The sequence below is a fragment of the Gopherus evgoodei genome, chromosome 5, assembly GCF_007399415.2.
Source record: "Gopherus evgoodei ecotype Sinaloan lineage chromosome 5, rGopEvg1_v1.p, whole genome shotgun sequence".
Taxonomy (NCBI): domain Eukaryota; kingdom Metazoa; phylum Chordata; order Testudines; family Testudinidae; genus Gopherus; species Gopherus evgoodei.
The window spans coordinates 42961246-42978117 of NC_044326.1; the positions used below are offsets into that span (position 1 = coordinate 42961246).

At 41.6% G+C, this 16872-nt stretch overlaps 1 protein-coding gene across 1 annotated transcript in view; it reads right to left on the reverse strand.

Annotated features, from left to right (window-relative positions):
• ARAP2 (ArfGAP with RhoGAP domain, ankyrin repeat and PH domain 2) overlaps positions 1 to 12574 on the reverse strand; it is a 210458-nt gene extending 197884 nt beyond the window's left edge. Inside the window, exon 1 of the mRNA XM_030564509.1 lies at positions 12275 to 12574. The gene's annotated coding sequence lies outside the window, so the exon portion shown is untranslated. The remainder of the gene's footprint in view (positions 1 to 12274) is intronic.
• Between the last annotated feature and the right edge of the window lie 4298 nt (positions 12575 to 16872).

A 16872-nucleotide genomic window follows, 5' to 3' on the forward strand; every position in this document is an offset into this window, starting at 1 on the left:
TGGGGCAGCAAGCCACGGGGGGCGGCCTGCTGTTCGCTGTGAGGGCAGCAGTCAGGCTGCCTTCAGTGGCGCGCCTGCGGGAGGTCCTCCGGTTCTGTAGATTTGGCAGCAAGTATGCCAAAGCTGTGGGACCGGCAGACCTCCGGCAGGTGCACCACCGAAGGCTGCCTGACTGCCATGCTTGGGGCAGCAAAAAAGTTAGAGCTGCCCCTGTTGGGATAGGAATAGGGAAAGAGCAAAAAACCTGCCCAGTTCATTGAGCTGTCCTGACTCATGGACGCTGACTTCTCTGACAGGATCTTTAATGAATAAGAAGCTACTTGTAGCAACACATCTTCCCCTCACTTTATGTTGTTTGGAGGTAAAAGGTAGGATTTACCCTATAGGCATCTAGAAATCACTTCACCCTGTTTAATAATATCGAACAAGACTACACAAGTAGTAGTGAAAGATGCTAAATCCATTTGAAGCAACAGGGGAAGTTTAGGTAGGCAAAATAATTATCCAAACCAGAAATTTAGCCAGGGAAAAATAGATTACTTCTTGTCAAAACTGTCTCACGATATTTAATGACCATTAATGCTCAGGTTATCAGTTATACATATTTGAAGATGAGACATTAATGAAGTCAATTGGTACACAATGTCAATTGCATACAATAAAGGGGCGGGGGGGAGGGAAGATGTACTGCTGCCAAGATGTTCATGATTCAGACAACCTAGTGTCATTCCAGTGATGTGTCTGGTCTCAAGAAGGGTGTAACTTGGGCAGCCACACAATATGTCAGTAGGGAAAAGCAATGGGGAAGTAAAGCAACTAATCAGACTAAGATGTTTTTCTGGAGACCAGTAAAGTTTATGAAATCTGACAGATATGCATCATTCTTCACTGCTGAGCGAACTATAGCATTTTAGTCACAATTTTTGAAATTAATGAAGTCTAAAATACCCCAAGAATCCTTGACTATTATGGTAACATTACAAGAAGCCATAACTTTATTTTCTTTTTCAGATAAACAGAAGTCAAACATAAGAGTACTTCAAGGTATCTTTTCAACAACTTACATGAAGAAATATTAGAGGGACATTAATATGGGCCAAAATTAAGGTTTATTTATTTTAATTCCATTGGAAACATTAAAAAAAAATCCACTGTTGTGTTTGCAACCCAAATACTATATACGAGCACAATGCAGCGAGACCAGAAAATGAAATAGACTATACCTAGGTTTGCCAGTATTCAATTTTTTATAATGTTACAAATATTTATGTTTATTTCTAAATTTTTATTTACCTATTTACATTTTCATAGCTGTGAAAAATGTATTTCTGTTGATTTATATTTTTACAGTTGTGAGAAGTCATGGGGGAGGTCACACAATTTTTAATGACAGTGCACAATGAGAATCAAAAAGGTAAAGCTTTATAAGTGTTAAAACACATTGTCAACATTACATGTCAAAATATTTTAAGTAGATATGCTTATTTCAAATTTTAATTAGTTCTTAAGCAGCATTTTTCTTACTTTGCCTATCTGCACATTTTGACTATCGATAGAAATATTTTTTCATGGTTTTGTATGTGCATCATGAAATCAACATTTAACAACATTTATTAATAAAATTCTAATCTTTCCAACACTAACAAAAAACAAACCTGTCTAACCTATATTCATTGTCCAAGCCAATACAATAAAAAAATTAGAATGCACATTTAAGATTCAGTTTAAAATTATCTAAAATGATATGATAAACATAGTTTAAGACTCTTATTATCCAGTAGTAGCCCTTTAGGAAGGAAGAACATATTCCACTTATAGTATTAGATATACAAATCAACTGTGGCTAAACAATTCAAATTCCTTCAGTCTATGTGTATGGTTAAAGTATATCTATTATTTTTGGCAAATTACTTAAGATCCAGAAAGTACGCTGTAAATAATCTTACAGTATGATAGAAATTCTGTCCTAAATGACATTTCTTGAGAGCTATTAAATAATAAAATAAATAAAAATGCTCCACTCGAACAAATTTAAGTCATTTAATTTTTCATGCTTTTTAAAGAAATTCTACTGGAGTGGGGGAAGGGAAGTATTCTAACAACTAAAGTGTATAAATATAGGTTACCGTTAATCAGAGACTGAACTGACGGGTGTGCTGTGGAAGACTCAGGGCATGTCTACACTTAGATTGACACTGCGGAGATCGACGTACCGGGGGGTCGATTTAGGGGTCTAGTGAAGACCCACTAAATCAACCATAGATCACTCGCCCATCAACTTAACTCCGGTACTCCACCAGAATGAGAAGCATAAGCGAAGTTGATGGGACACACTCTCCTGTCGACCCAGTGCGATGCAAACTCCGCAATAAGTTGATTTATCCCCATAGTGTAGACAAGACCTCAGACTTGTGAGTTACCGTAGGCTCCTGGGCAGATCCATAGCTTCTGTATTCATTGTCCAAGCTAACACAATAGCTACTGTAAATGGTCACAGCTCCACTGAAGGTAATGAACCTACAAGTATTTACATCAGCTGGAAAGCTGCCCTGTGGTCCACATGAATTTGGACAGTAACACTGGTTTTTATATGCTCTCAGTAAGAGTCAGGTAGTACTGTCGTGAAAGTCATATAACCCTTTATCTTGCTCTTATGACTGTCTTCCACAGCCATGTGACCACAGACACTTCTATATTTGGGATCCAATTGCAAAGAACTCTCCATCTCCTGCAACTACCTTCAAACCTGCAGTAAAAATGTGGAGTTTCAAAAACAAAACAAAAAAAAAAAAAAAAAAGCTAGCTTTAAAATTAGGTAATGATTTATTTCAACAAAATGGGAAAGGCAGCAGATAGAAAAAGCAAGGTTACAAAAACACACACTCCATTCTGAAAGGAGTTGTTTTATACCAAGGGTAGGCAACCTATGGCACGGGTGCCGAAGGCGGCATGTAAGCTGATTTTCAGTGGCACTCACACTGCCTGGGTCATGGCCACTGGTCCGGGGGGATCTGAATTTTATTTAAATTTTAAATGAAGCTTCTTAAACATTTTAAAAACTTTATTTACTTTACATACCATAAAATAGTTTAGTTATATATTATACAGACTTCTAGAAAGAGACCTTCTAAGAACGTTAAAATTATTACTGGCATGCAAAACCCTAAATTAGAGTGAATAAATGAAGACTCGGCACACCATTTCTGAAAGGTTGCCGACCCCTGTTTTATACCTTTCCTTTTCACATTTCTTCCACTCTGTCTTTTAGGGTCTTTCTACACTGGATAGATAACCTGGGTCTGTTGGACTCAGCCTGTGGACTCAGTGTTTCCAAGCACATGCTCAGGCATCTACAATGCATTGCAAACGTGGGTATACAATTACTGGACCCAGGTCTCACAGCCATGCTAATGCATCCATACTGCACTACACGGGCCTTCTGACTCCCATCTGTAACCTGACCTGCATTCACACTCCAGAATGAGAGGGCTTGGACCAGACGCTGGTGGGGATGGTGAGAGCCCAAGTCCCACTGAGAAGGTCCTCAATGCTTGCTGAAGAGAGTCAAACTCACTTGTGTGTGGATGGAAGGGGGGGCTTGGGCTCAAACCAAATCAGAGCTCAAGCGTGCAGTGTAGACGTACCCTTAGATTCCAGTCGAGCTAACATATACACACACACACACACACAAGTTCAATGGGGCATCTCAGATGTTTAAGAATTTTCAGGATTAAGGTCTGAAATTCTTGTAAGCAAGAGAACGACTGTGCCCACATCAAGCCTTCAACACACTGCACAAACCATTAATTGCAGGATTGGGGTCTTAGACCACCCCCCTCAACCCCGACCCCAAGCTCTTTAAGATTCAAACCATCTCCTTCCTGTTTGGAAAGTACACTGCACATCATGGGTGCCCATGGTCACCTTCTAGCCCATCACTCAAGACTCCTTACCCCATGCGCTTATGAGATAAAAAAAAAACAGAAAGCATCGAAAACTGCCCTCAAGCAATTCCAAAGCAGATTCATGCAGTACCGTATATCTTTATCAAAGTTTTAACATCTGCAGACAGTAGATTTCCCTTCTCTTTCCTCCTTTATGAAGAGCAATCTGGCCTTGGGGAAGCCTGATAACTTCTTCTATTCTGTAGCAGCTGCTCTAGCATGCAGGTGCTACCCTGAAGTTGCCTACAAGAGGAATGACAATGTAGGTTGAACAGCATAGGATATATGTGCCAATCTGACAAAAATGGAAATGATACACCCTGAATAAATCCTGAGTAATAGGCAAGTGATCCCTATGTACAGTATAGAATTTGTAAGTGTCTTTAGAATCCTTCTAGATGAGAAGGCAATACATATAATTAAGTAGTGATGTTTGTTTGTTTTTGTTTTTTTTAAAGTAGCTCAGAGTAGATTTTTGTTTCCTATGGAGGAAAAAAAAATACCTCATACACAGTAGCTACACTGTGATTGAGATGGCATTTTAACAATTACTAAAAGTCTCCTTGTAAAGTTTTGTAGTGATCTTTATTACACCATCTTCAAAATGAAATACCTCAAAAAATAAGCCTTTTTTGCACCACTCAGGATTCACTCTGTTGGAGAGGTGTGGGGAAAGGCGAATATATTTTCACAGGTGATATAATGTATACAAAGGCCAGAAGTATGAGGAACAAGCAGGATGAACTGTAAGTCACGGTATATGAAGAAAATTATGACTTTATTGGCATCACAGAGACTTGGTGGCACAACTCCCATGATTGGAGAACCAGCACTGAGGGACATACCTTGTTCTGAAAAGAGGAGGTGTTATTGCTTTTCATCAAGAATGTATATGCTTGCTCCAAGGGGAAGTGAGTGACAGACCTACTGAGTGTCTCTGGGTGAGGATAACAAGAGAAAGGAACAGCACCAATGTGTTGGTGGGTGCCTATTATAGACCACCAAATCAAGAAGAGGAAGTTGATGATTCATTCTACAAGCAGGTTACAAATTAGCCAACACACAAGTGACCTAATATTAATGGGAGGTTTTAACTTCCCTGATATCTGTTGGAAGACTATTGAAGCAAATCATAACACATGCTGCAAATTCTTAGCGTATGTAGGGGACAGCTTTCTGATTCAAAAAATTGAGGAAACACCCAGGAGGGCATCCATTTTGGATCTTGTTTTGCCCAACAGGGATGATTAGCTGCAAACGTGAGCATGGTCGGGAATTTGGGAGGAAGTGGTCATGATCTGATAGAATTCAAGATCCTAAGGAAAACAGGACCTAAGAACAGTAAAACAAGAACACTGGACTTCAGAAAGGCAGATTTCAACCAACTCAGAATTAGTAGACAAGGTCCTATGGAAAAACCAATTAGGAAGAAAAGGAGTTGAAGGGGGTTGGCAGTTCTTAAAAAGATATAATACTAGAGGCTCAACATCAAGATACTCCAACACAGAGGAAAGATTAGAAGAGCCACAGGAGGCCAAGGTGTCCACACAAGGAGCTGTTTATCCATTTTGGTTTTTAGATAGCTACATATAGGAAATGGAAGGAGGGGCATGTCACCAAGGAACCATACATGGGAATAGCATGAGCATACAGGGACAAAATCAGGAAAGCCAAAGCAAAGAATGAATTACAGCTGGCAAGGAATGTTAAAGACACCAAGAAGGGGTTCTTCAAATATGTCAGAAAAAAAAGAAAGATCAAGGATGGTGTGAGCCCCGCTGCTCAATGGAGAAGGTAAGCTGATAAAAGAAAATGCTAGGAAGGTAGATCTGCTCAATGTCTACTTTGCATCAGTTCTCTCACAAAAAATACATGTGACCGGATGACTAGCAAACTTACCACAGGCAATAAAGGGGGAAGGGATGCAGACTAAGGTAAGTAAAGAATATGTCAGAGATCTTTTGACCAGTTTGAATGAATTCAAACCAGTGGAGCTGGATGATATTTACCCAAGGATATTGAAGGAATTATCTGAAGAAATCTCAGTGCCACTGGCAATAATATTTACAAAATAATGGATGACAAGAGATGTCCTGGAAGACAGGAGAAAGGTTAACGTAGCACCGATCTTCAAAAGGCGGAAAAGGAGAAGCTGGGGAACTATACATCCGTCAGCCTGAATTCGATACCTGGGAAGCTACTAGAGCAATGCATAAAACATTGAATTTTTAAATACCTGGAGGATGAAGGGGTAATCACTGGCAGCCAGCATGGATTTACCAAGAACAAATCATGCCAAACCAGGTACCCTTCTTTGACAAGGTAACTGATTTGGATAGGGGGAAATACAGTGGACATCATATGCCTGGACTTCAGCAAGGCTTTTGACTTAGTCCCACATGACATTCTGATAAGTAAACTGGAGAAATGCAGGCTAGACAGACCGACCACTAAGTGGATACGTAATTGGTTAAACAACCACAAACAAAAAGTAAATATTAATGGAATGACGTCAGATTGGAGGGAAGTCTCACGTGGGGCTCCAGAGGGATCTCTTCTGGGTCCAGTGTTGTTTAACATCTTGTTTAACATCTGGATGTAGGTAGAGAGAGCACACTGATCAAGTTTGCAGATGACAGAAAGCTGATGAGGAGAGGTTGCCAATACTTTGGAGGATAGAGCTAATTCAGAAGGATCTTGATAAATTAGAGAACTGGGCTATCAACAACAAAATGAATTTTAACAAAGACAAATGTAAGGTGTTACACTTAGGGAAGAAAAACCAAATGCACAAACACGTATTGGCGGGGAAACTGGCTTGGTAGCAGCACTGCTGGGAAGGATCTGGGAGCTGTGGTGGATCACAATCTCAAAATGAGTCAGCAATATGATGCTGTTGCAAAAAAAAGCAAATGCAATTTTAGGTTGTATTAACAGAGGCACAGCATGCAAGTCACAGGAGGTGATAGTACCACTCTACTTGGCACTAGTTAGGCCTTACCTTGAGTACTGTGTACAATTTTAGTCAACAATATATAGAAAGGATGTGGAAAAAGTGGAACAGATCCAAAGGTACATGACAAAGATGATCAAAACGATGGAATGCAAGCCATATGAGCAAAGTTTGAACGAACTGGGTATGTTTAGTTTTGAAAAAAGGAGATTAAGGAGAGACATGATAGCAGTTTTCAAATACTTGAAAGGCTGCCATAGAAAAGATGGAGAAAAATTGTTCTCTTTTACCACAAAGTGGAGGCCAAGAGGCAATGGGTTCAAACTACAGTGTAGCAGATTTAGATTAAATCTCAGGAAAAACCTTCTTAACTCTAAGGGCTTGTCTACATCAGAAAGTTGCAGTGCTGGTGAGGGGGTTACAGCGCTGCAACTTAGGAGGTGTACACATCTGCAGGGCATCACCAGCGCTGCAACTCCCTGTTTGCAGCGCTGGCCGTACTCCCGTTTTGTCTCGGGTGTAGAGGATCCAGCGCTGGTAATCAAGTGTAGACACTTACCAGCGCTTTTCTTGACCTCCGTGGAATAAGCAGGTATCCCAGCATACCTGAGGATACCTCTCTGGTAATCAAGCAGGTCTCCTTCCCCGCGGTTTGCTCCGGTGTTCTCCGAATCCCCCCCAAGCGGGTCTCCTTCCCCGCGGTTTGCAGGGGGGTTCGGGGAACGCGAGAGCAAACCGCAGGGAAGCAGGTCTCCTTCCCCGCGGTTTGCTCTCGCGTTCCCCGAACCCCCGTGCAAGCAGGTCTACTTCCCCGCGGTGTGCTCTCGCGTTCCCCGAACCCCGTGCAAGCAGGTCTCCTTCCCCGCGGTTTGCAGGGGGGTTCGGGGAACGTGAGAGCACACCGCGGGGAAGGAGACCTGCTTGCACGGGGGTTCGGGGAACGCGAGAGCAAACCGCGGGGAAGGAGATCTGCTTGCAGGGGGGTTCGGGGAACACTGGAGCAACCCGGGGAAGGAGACCTGCTTCCCCGCGGTTTGCTCTCGCGTTCCCCGAACCCCCCTTGAAGCCGCCCAACAGCGCTGCAGTGTGGCCACATCTAACACCACTTGCAGCGCTGGTTGCTGTAAGTGTGGCCACTCTGCAGCGCTGGCCCTATACAGCTGTACTAATACAGCTGTAACAACCAGCGCTGCAAAATTGTAGATGTAGACATACCCTAAGAACAGTAGGACAAGGGAACAGACTGCTTCAGGAAGTTGTGGAAGCTTCTTCACTAAAGATTTTAAAGAGACAGACAGATAGCCATCTATCTTGGATTATTTAGATACAACAACTCCTCCCACATCTTGGCAAGGGATTACTCTAGATGACTGTTGTCGTCCCTTCAAACCCTATGATTCTGTGGCGGAGGCATCCAGGAATTAGATGGTTTTCAGATGAAATTATGAGAGATTCATCTAATAGCAAAATGCCAGCTTCCCAGAGATTGCTTAACCAGCTTACTTAATGCTTCAGAGAAGGATCTACATTTTAAACAGGACAGCAAATTAATTGCTTTATTGTTAGCAGCAAAGACTTTGTATTGCATATTATCAGAAAAAATGTGAGTTTTCCGCCTGTGAAATTGTGGTATAGTAAAATGTGGACTGTCCTTGTCATGTGACAAGCTTTCACACCAAGTACATACAAAAGACAAGTGCCAAAAAGAGGAGAGGTATTTAGAAAATTTGGTCACCCCTTTTAGCATACTCAGGGCAGGAGAGGGGCTCTCCAGCCAGCGAGTCAACATCTTTAGCCAGGTTCTTGGCATATGATTTTGATCCTGAACCCACTACATTGAGTATTACTTAAGGTTTTGTTGTAACTTTGTCTTAATAAAAAGTTTTTAAAAAATGAATAAACTTGCTTGTAGTCATCACAGACTGCTACAAGAAAAAAGCATCAACATATTTGCATTGTAGCAAAACTTGCAAAGATCACTGTAACAAATGTGCTATAACATGTCTATTTAAAATACTGTTTGCAGCTGCTCATTGCTCTCTGAAACTTCATCTTTGGAAATAAAATTTTCCAGCCCTGGTGTCTATCCAAGATTTGTTTATTTAAAGTCTGAGCAAAAGTAGTTTAGTAATTTAACTATGAGAAGAGTACGATTATTTAGAAAAACTAAAATTGGCAGGGATCAGGGCCGGCTCCAGGATTTTTGCCACCCCAAGCAAAATAAATAAATAAATGACACCCCTTGAAAAGTGCCACCCCAAGCACATGCTTCGGATGTTGGTGCCTAGAGCCGGTCTTGGCAGGGATGCAGCAGGGGAAAGGTAGCCAAGGCTGGGAGCGAGTCTGGGGCTGGGAGCAGGTGACAAGAACAAAGCCGCAGCCAGGGCCCAAGCCTGGGGGCAGCCCAGAAGTGGAGCTTCAGCTGGGCAACGGCGGGAGCCAGTAGCCAGGCGCAGAGCCAAGGCTGGGGACGGGAGCTGGGGCGCAGCTGGGTGGTGCTCTTTCCCTGCCTTCCATGGGGGCTGGCCCAGGCCCCACGGTGCCCCCCCTGAATGTTACTCTGTGGTGGGGCACACCGCACAATTTTGGAACCTCTAATCTACATTGTACTTTCCTAGTTTGTTTATGAGAATGTCATCTGAGACAGGATCAAAAGTCTTACTAAAGTCAAGATATACCACATTGACTGCTTCCCCCCATCCACAAGGCTCATTACCCTGTCAAAGAAAGCAATTAGGTTGGTTTGACATGATTTGCTCATGACAAATCCATGCTCACTGTTATTTATCACCTTATTATCTTTTGAGTGTTTGCAAATTGATTAATTATTTGCTCCATTTTCTTTCCAGGTACTGAAGTTAAGCTCACTGCTCTGTAATTCCCTGGGTTGTGCTTATTTCCCGATTAATAGACGGGCACTTTTCCAGTCCTCTGAAATTTCTCCCATCTTTCATGACTTTTCAAAGATAGTCACTGATGGCTCAGATATCTCCTCAGTCCTTGAGTATTCTAGGATATATTTCATCAAGACCTGGTGACTTAAAGACATCTAACTTGTTTAAGTAATTTGTAATGTGTTCTTTCCCTATTTTAGCCTCTGATCCTTCCTCATTTTCACTGGCATTCACTACATTAGACATCCAATCACTATTAACTTTTTTTGGTGAAAACCGAAACAAAAAAGTCAGTTAGCACTTCTACCATTTCCACATTTTCTGTTATTGTTCTCCCTCTCCCACTGAGTAATGGGCCTACCCTGTCCTTGGTCTTCCTCTTGCTTCTAAGGTATCTGAAGAATGTTTTCTTGTTACTCTTTATGTCTCTAGCTAGTTTAAACTCATTTTGTGCCTTGGTCTTTCTAATTTTATTCTGACATACTCGTGTTATTTGTTTATATTAATCCTTCATAATTTGATCTTGTTTCCACTTTTCGTAGGGCTCTTTTGTGAGTTTCAGATCATTGAAGGTGTCCTAGTCTGGCAAGAGACCACCCTGGCTAACTTCCTATACAGTGGGATAGTTTGCTTAATAATGTCTCTGAGAAACTGTTAACTCTCTTGAACTGTTTTTCCCCTTCGACTCGCTTCCCATGGGATCTTACCTACCAACTCCCTAAGTTTGCTAAAATCTGTCGTCTTGAAATCCTTTATTTGTATTGTGCTTTTCTCCCTCCTACCATTCCTCAGAATCATGAACTCTACCATTTCACAATCGCTTTTACCTAAGCTCTTACACTTTCAAATTCTCAACTAGTTCTTCCCTATTTGTCAAAATCAAATCTAGAACAGCCTAGGAGATAGTTCTGTAAGGAACTTTAAGGGGGAAGGAGTAGAAAGACCAAGCGTGATATTAACTGAAACAAATTTCTGACATTTTTAACGTCCACAGCTAAAGAGTCATTCTAAGCATGCTCTAAAAAATGACCCGTTGCACAAATATTAGTAGGTTCAGGTGCTGAAGCATGTACTGTATTCAAATCCATGTAAACAGAGTAAAAGATGACCAAGATAGGACATATTAACTATTGTTAGATTTTATTGTTTCATTATCTGTGTTTTCCATTGTGAGTACAATCCAAGATATATTGCCAAAGCTAACAGGCCTAGAAATTGATCTATATTATTCGCAATGCGTTTTTCTTTATCAGAAATACTTAAGTGATCTTTTAAAAGTTCTAATTGCTCTACTCTCAGTAACAAATGTGAACAAGAAAGCAGTGAGCAGGAAACAAAATTAATTTAAATCTATTTCTGCATCAAGATTCAGAGGGGCAGTTAGGAGAAGTAAAAACATCTGAGAATTATGAAATATTCATAAAAGAGTATCTTGTGACAAACTATTGCTCAATGTTTACTCTTTCTGTTGCAAAATGCTCATCTTTTAGAGTCAAATTCTTCCACCTTTACTTCTTTTGAATAGTACCTCTGCCGGCAAGAAATCCCAATAGAACTACTTGAGGAATAAGGCTCCTTGGAGTAAGCAACTACTCAGCCTGAATAAGCAGAATAGGACCCCAAGTAATTCACCTCAAGGATAGAATTAATTTAATGAGGTTTGCCTAGCTGCTGCCACAGCATTTGTGCATAGTTAAACACACTGTGTCTTGCCTAGTGCTTTAAAAAGTGTCATAATTACTATACAGGTTTTTCAAAAACTAAAGTTCATTCATCTGCTGCTAATACTTCCACAGTTGCATGATTGTTTAGAAGAAGTCTGTATAAATCTGTCCAAACTTCTGAAAATAATTGCCCATTAAGGAAGCAAATTGAAAACAAAACATAACAATATTCAAGAAAAAAAAATCTTGTAAGAAGAAGAAAAAAAAAAAGCACACGCACGGATTCCAACTTCCTACCTGGCTGCTCAAATAAAACTAATAGTTCTAAAAGATTACAAAACAGGAAATCGGATTCAATATGCCCACTACGTTAGACTCTATTTAACATCAACTGTAAACAATTTGTTAACCACAAAATATGAACTGCCTATTTGTCAATCCAAGCCTTACAGTGCTACTGGTGTATTATATTACAGACAAGAACTAATATAATATAAATGAGTTAATGGTGATAGTTTTCCTAGATTTCAGTAACTCGTCTATTAGTTATCTTTAATGAGCGATCTGATCTAATAGACGTTAAAGAAACAAATCAGCTGAATAAGAAAATCCTCAGACAGCACGGTGGACTGGGGCTGGTTTCCTTTCCCAGACGCCCACGCATCAGACGGTCTTGAAACTAAACACGAAATTAACAAAAAAAAGTGGCAGGCCGGAGCCGAACACATTGTACTTTGGGGAGTTACAGACGGGGGGAGAATAACCCAAATCCTTGCAAGTAATGAAATTTGCAAGCTCCCTTCCTCCCCTTGGACTTACCTCTGTGCTTTGGAAGAGACAGAGCTGGAGGGAGGAGGAAGAAAGTAGCACTTTAAATTCCTCTTTTGTCTATCCTACTTTCTCTTCCTTGTCCCCTCCTCACCTTCCGCCACCCTCTAGCCTCTGATTTGCCCTAGAAGGCAGCGCGCTCGCGGGGTCCCATCGGGGTTCGGCACCGGGCGCCTGCCTGGGCAGGGAACTCCAGAAAGGCGTTGCTTGCAGCACCAGGTGAGGAAGGGAGCGGCCATGCCGGAAGAGCCTCCTGCTCAGCACCTGGGACAGGAGAGCAGCCCGCCACCAGGCCCGGCGCCGGGGAGTAACCCTACGCGCAGAGCCCTAGTGGGGGCGGATGCTCCGGGCGTGCTGGCTTCGCAGCCTATTTGTGAGCGTGCAGGAGGAAGCGAACTTGCAGTCACAAGCTTTTGCTTTGTGAAAGTTTGCTGCTGCAGCTAATTCCCGGTGGCTTCACGCATGCCTGGGTGCTGAGACACTTCCAATGCAGCAGTAGCAGCAGCATCCTGAAAAAGGTCAGGCTGTTAACACTTAGATCCCCCTTCCCCAGAGGAGCCTGCTCCTTACACCTTATGGGATGCATTTGCTACTTACCAGCAGCCCTTTGGCTGCAGCTGACATGGATGGAGGTATTTTCAAGCCCCACCTCCATGCCCATGTTACTGTCATGTGTGCACATAATCCAACTGATAAACAAGAAACTGTTTCCTTTTACCAACCTGAAGAGCCTTTAATTCTTGGCTTGAAGCTCCAGGGAGAGTGCAGACAGGAACTGAATTTGGCCCTTAGCAAACATGGTGTGCATCACTGTGTCATACAGATCCTTGCTTTCTGCATGTTAAAGCTATTGTTGGCCACAGGTTTGTTACACCAGTAGTTGAGCTATCTACAACCAACATCACACTTGTCTACTGCACACTGTGAAACCTCCCTGTAGCAGCAGCAGCTCAGGAATAAAATTTCCCTAGTGTAGTGGTTTTTCAAATTTTTTAGGCTGTCTACCCCTTTCCAAATAATGTAGTTTACCTTGTACCCCTCCACCCCATCTGAGATAGGGTCATAATATACCTATGAAAACGGTGCGGGAGAGAGGTCTGTATGGGATAACACAATCTGTTGTTCACCATGACAGTATTTTTCTCACATACCCCCTGATGAGCTCTCATGTACCCTAGAGGTACACATATCCCAGTTTGAAAACCACTGTCCTAGTGCAAAAGTCCAGAGGACTACAACTTGAGCTAAAGAACAATTAATCTCCAGTGGTATAAGTAGTGTATTACCTAGGACACAGAGTTTAGCAGTCCTTATAGCACCCACAGCACCAGCTCTAGGCACCAGCAAATCAAGCACGTGCTTGGGGCAGCAGAATTCCAGGGATGGCATTCTGGGTTTTTTTATTTTATTTTATTTTGCATCGGCAGCTGCACTGAGCATCCAGTAGAAGGCAGTGGTACATATGCAGACCTGGCCATTAATTACACTACTAGGTTGTGGTTTGCAGTATTACTTGCTAAAGATAAGTGTTACAAAACGGTTCATACACACTGCACCTTCCTTCTCCACTTCCAGGAACGTAACTGTAACATTCCTAGAAGTGAAGAAGAAAGCTGCAGCCTCCCTTAGCTTTATTTAGTTTCACATTCATTGATGTATGCCATTACCTGCCTTTTCCATCAGCTCTGAATGAATGCGTGCAAAAGAATCTAAACAAGCATAAGGGGATCTGAGTTGATGTTTATGTACTTGTCAGTCATTGTGACCAGAAGTAACCACTGTATCAAGAAAAGCAAACACAAGGCAGGCAAAGGAATGTGTAAGATAAACCTGACATTCCCATAATTTGCATATTCTTACAATTTAGTCTGGCTCATCAGGATGTATGTTAGACTAGACTCCCTGACATATCAATCATCAGGTGAGATTAAATTCAAGGGAATCCAATGAATGACTGCAAGGGAGTACAAATGTACATTTGGCCCCTTGAATTTAGCTGCGTACAGGCGTTAAATACACTTTTAAACAAGCGCAAACTGTCCTTGGGAATTACAGCTTTAAATCTCATATTTTCTTACCATTACTTTGGTCAGCACTACTGTTAGAAAGAAGGAGGAAGAGAAAGTGCTCCTTTCTCAGACCATTGTGGTTTAGTTTCTAATACCACACAGGATACTATAATTTAATATTTTATTGTTTTAATCAGGGATCAAGTTGGGGGGAAATGAAAATATTGTTCTAAGCTACACAGTTTCCCTGCTCCGGCTTCCATCCCATCCACGTTTCTGTACAGAATCTTTATCTACAGTTCTACTCCCCTCTCCACAGCTTCCTGGCTCAGGAGCCATTTCCCCAGTCATATGCATTTACACCCTCCTCTGTTTAGCTTCCTGAACTAAGGGTCTTTGCCCCAGTTCCATTACTATTACCATTCCTCTGCATGTGCGTCTCCCTAACTCCCACAGGACAGGTGGCTTGGGCTATGCCAGATGGAGGCAGATCCTGCTAACATGAGTGAGTCAGCAACAGCAGTTCCTTCTATTAGAAAAAGTGCTACAGACATCTGAGAATGGGATTTTGACTGCCTCTGGATTGACCAGTATCATCAACATTAGTCCTGGGGAAATGGCTAGGAAATCAGAAAACAAATGTAGTCTTCATATCAGTGAGGTGGGTATGGTGGGATTCCCTCCAAAGACCTCTTTCCAGTTGGCTTCCCAAGAACTCGGTTTGGCTCCAAACTTGGTCCCTCATGTATCTGTATTTGGTATACAGCAATGCTGCACTGAGCAGACTGAAACCCAGGGAGTAGATGCAGGGTACATCACCGATCCAAAGTTACACAGAAACCCTCTCCTTTTATATACATTTACACATCTTATTGCACATACTATACATTGCATCACAGATTGAGATTGGCTTGGCTACTCTGTAGGAACCAATACCTGTACAGCATGCTCTGTCCATGCAGTGTCCATGTTCCACCCACTCTTTACCTTATCTTTACATTCCCAACTATCTGATCTATTATCTTGTTCTTCATAAATGGTTCCCTGGGTGTTCCCTCCCCTTATCTTAGCTAGTTCAGACATTCTGTATCTTAGCTCCCTGTCCCATTTACCTGTTTTTTAGTTAGCACAAACATTCTGTTTTCAGTGTGCTGATCTATTTAACTCCCTAATCCCGTCTTACAAGAAATGAGGCCTTTCCCTTGTTTCATTTCTCATGTCAAGCCAGGCCTACAGGATATACTCTGTATATTCACATACACCAACAATTTCAGCTTTGGGAGCAGAATTTTAAAGGTATTTACATGCCTAAAGATTCAGATAGTGCACGGTGGGATTTTCAAAAATGCCTCGATGTCTAAATCATATTGAAATCAATGAGAGGGTGCCCAGGTGCTTTAAAAAATCGTAATAGGTGCTTCGAATCTTTAAGTGCCTAAATACCATTAAAAATCTGCCCCCAGGTTTAAAAAACACAATTTAATTCTGTTTCCTAAATCTCCACCATGTAAGCAATTTTGGTTACAAGAAAAACCAAGAAAATCTCACTCATCCACATGCTGTGCCCTTTGCTATCGTTTATAATGTATAAAGATGACCTTGGAAATGTATTCATTATTTTGCTTTGACATTTTTCAGTAACATTTTTCTTGCTGTTAGTTGCAACCTAGTCCCGTATCCCACTGTACAGTCATCAGTGTCTTGTGAGTGGACCCAATCACTGGGTCTTATGTGGTTCCATGCTGCCCTCTCCAGTCTGATTTTACCCCTTCCTGTGAGTCCAAGGTTCATCAGTATTTCAAGCTGGGTAGAGTCCCTCCTACCCACTCTCTCTCTTTGAAGTCCTTCTTAGGTGTGCCAATGGTCTGGTTCCTTTCACAGCAGAATCTTGTTCTTAAGTATAGTCTATGTCCCTCTACCAGGTGCGCCACCTCCTTCCCACAAGTCCCTGTATGGAAAAACCACTGGTCCTGGGGTGGGCCAGCAATTAAGAGAAAACCCAAGTCAAGGATCCCAGATCATAGCCTTGATGGCTTCTCAGTGATAATCCTTTCTCGGGCAGAGTAGTTGTCTGGAATACATTACCACAGCAAGTTTAGACCTGTGCAGTCACAGTTCTAATATCTTCACTCACAGCACAACATAGGTTCATAAATTAATACCAGATATCAAGAGAAGAGAGGCTGATGTTATTTGGTCACAGTACATATTTTTCTCTTCCTTTTTTTGGTAGGTGTAAACTCTCCAATCTTTGTTCTGTCCTACTTAGTTGATACCTGTGTCTGCATAAATTGAATGTACAGTAAGATCACAGCATATTCTAATCTAGAGTATATCTACCCATGTCTGCACTTAATTTTTTTCTGACTCAACCTCATGCCCCATTAATATCAGACAACCTGAAGTTGTTCTGCACTTACATTCTATATATTTTGTCATTTATATGCCATACGCAATTTGCTATAAAGTTAATTTGTATGTGTGGGGAATGTGCGTTATTTTATGACTTAAGCCCTACATGATTTTTTCTTCTTTTTAATAGAAGTGAAAAAGCTTAGTTTATCAGATTCTAGGATCTCT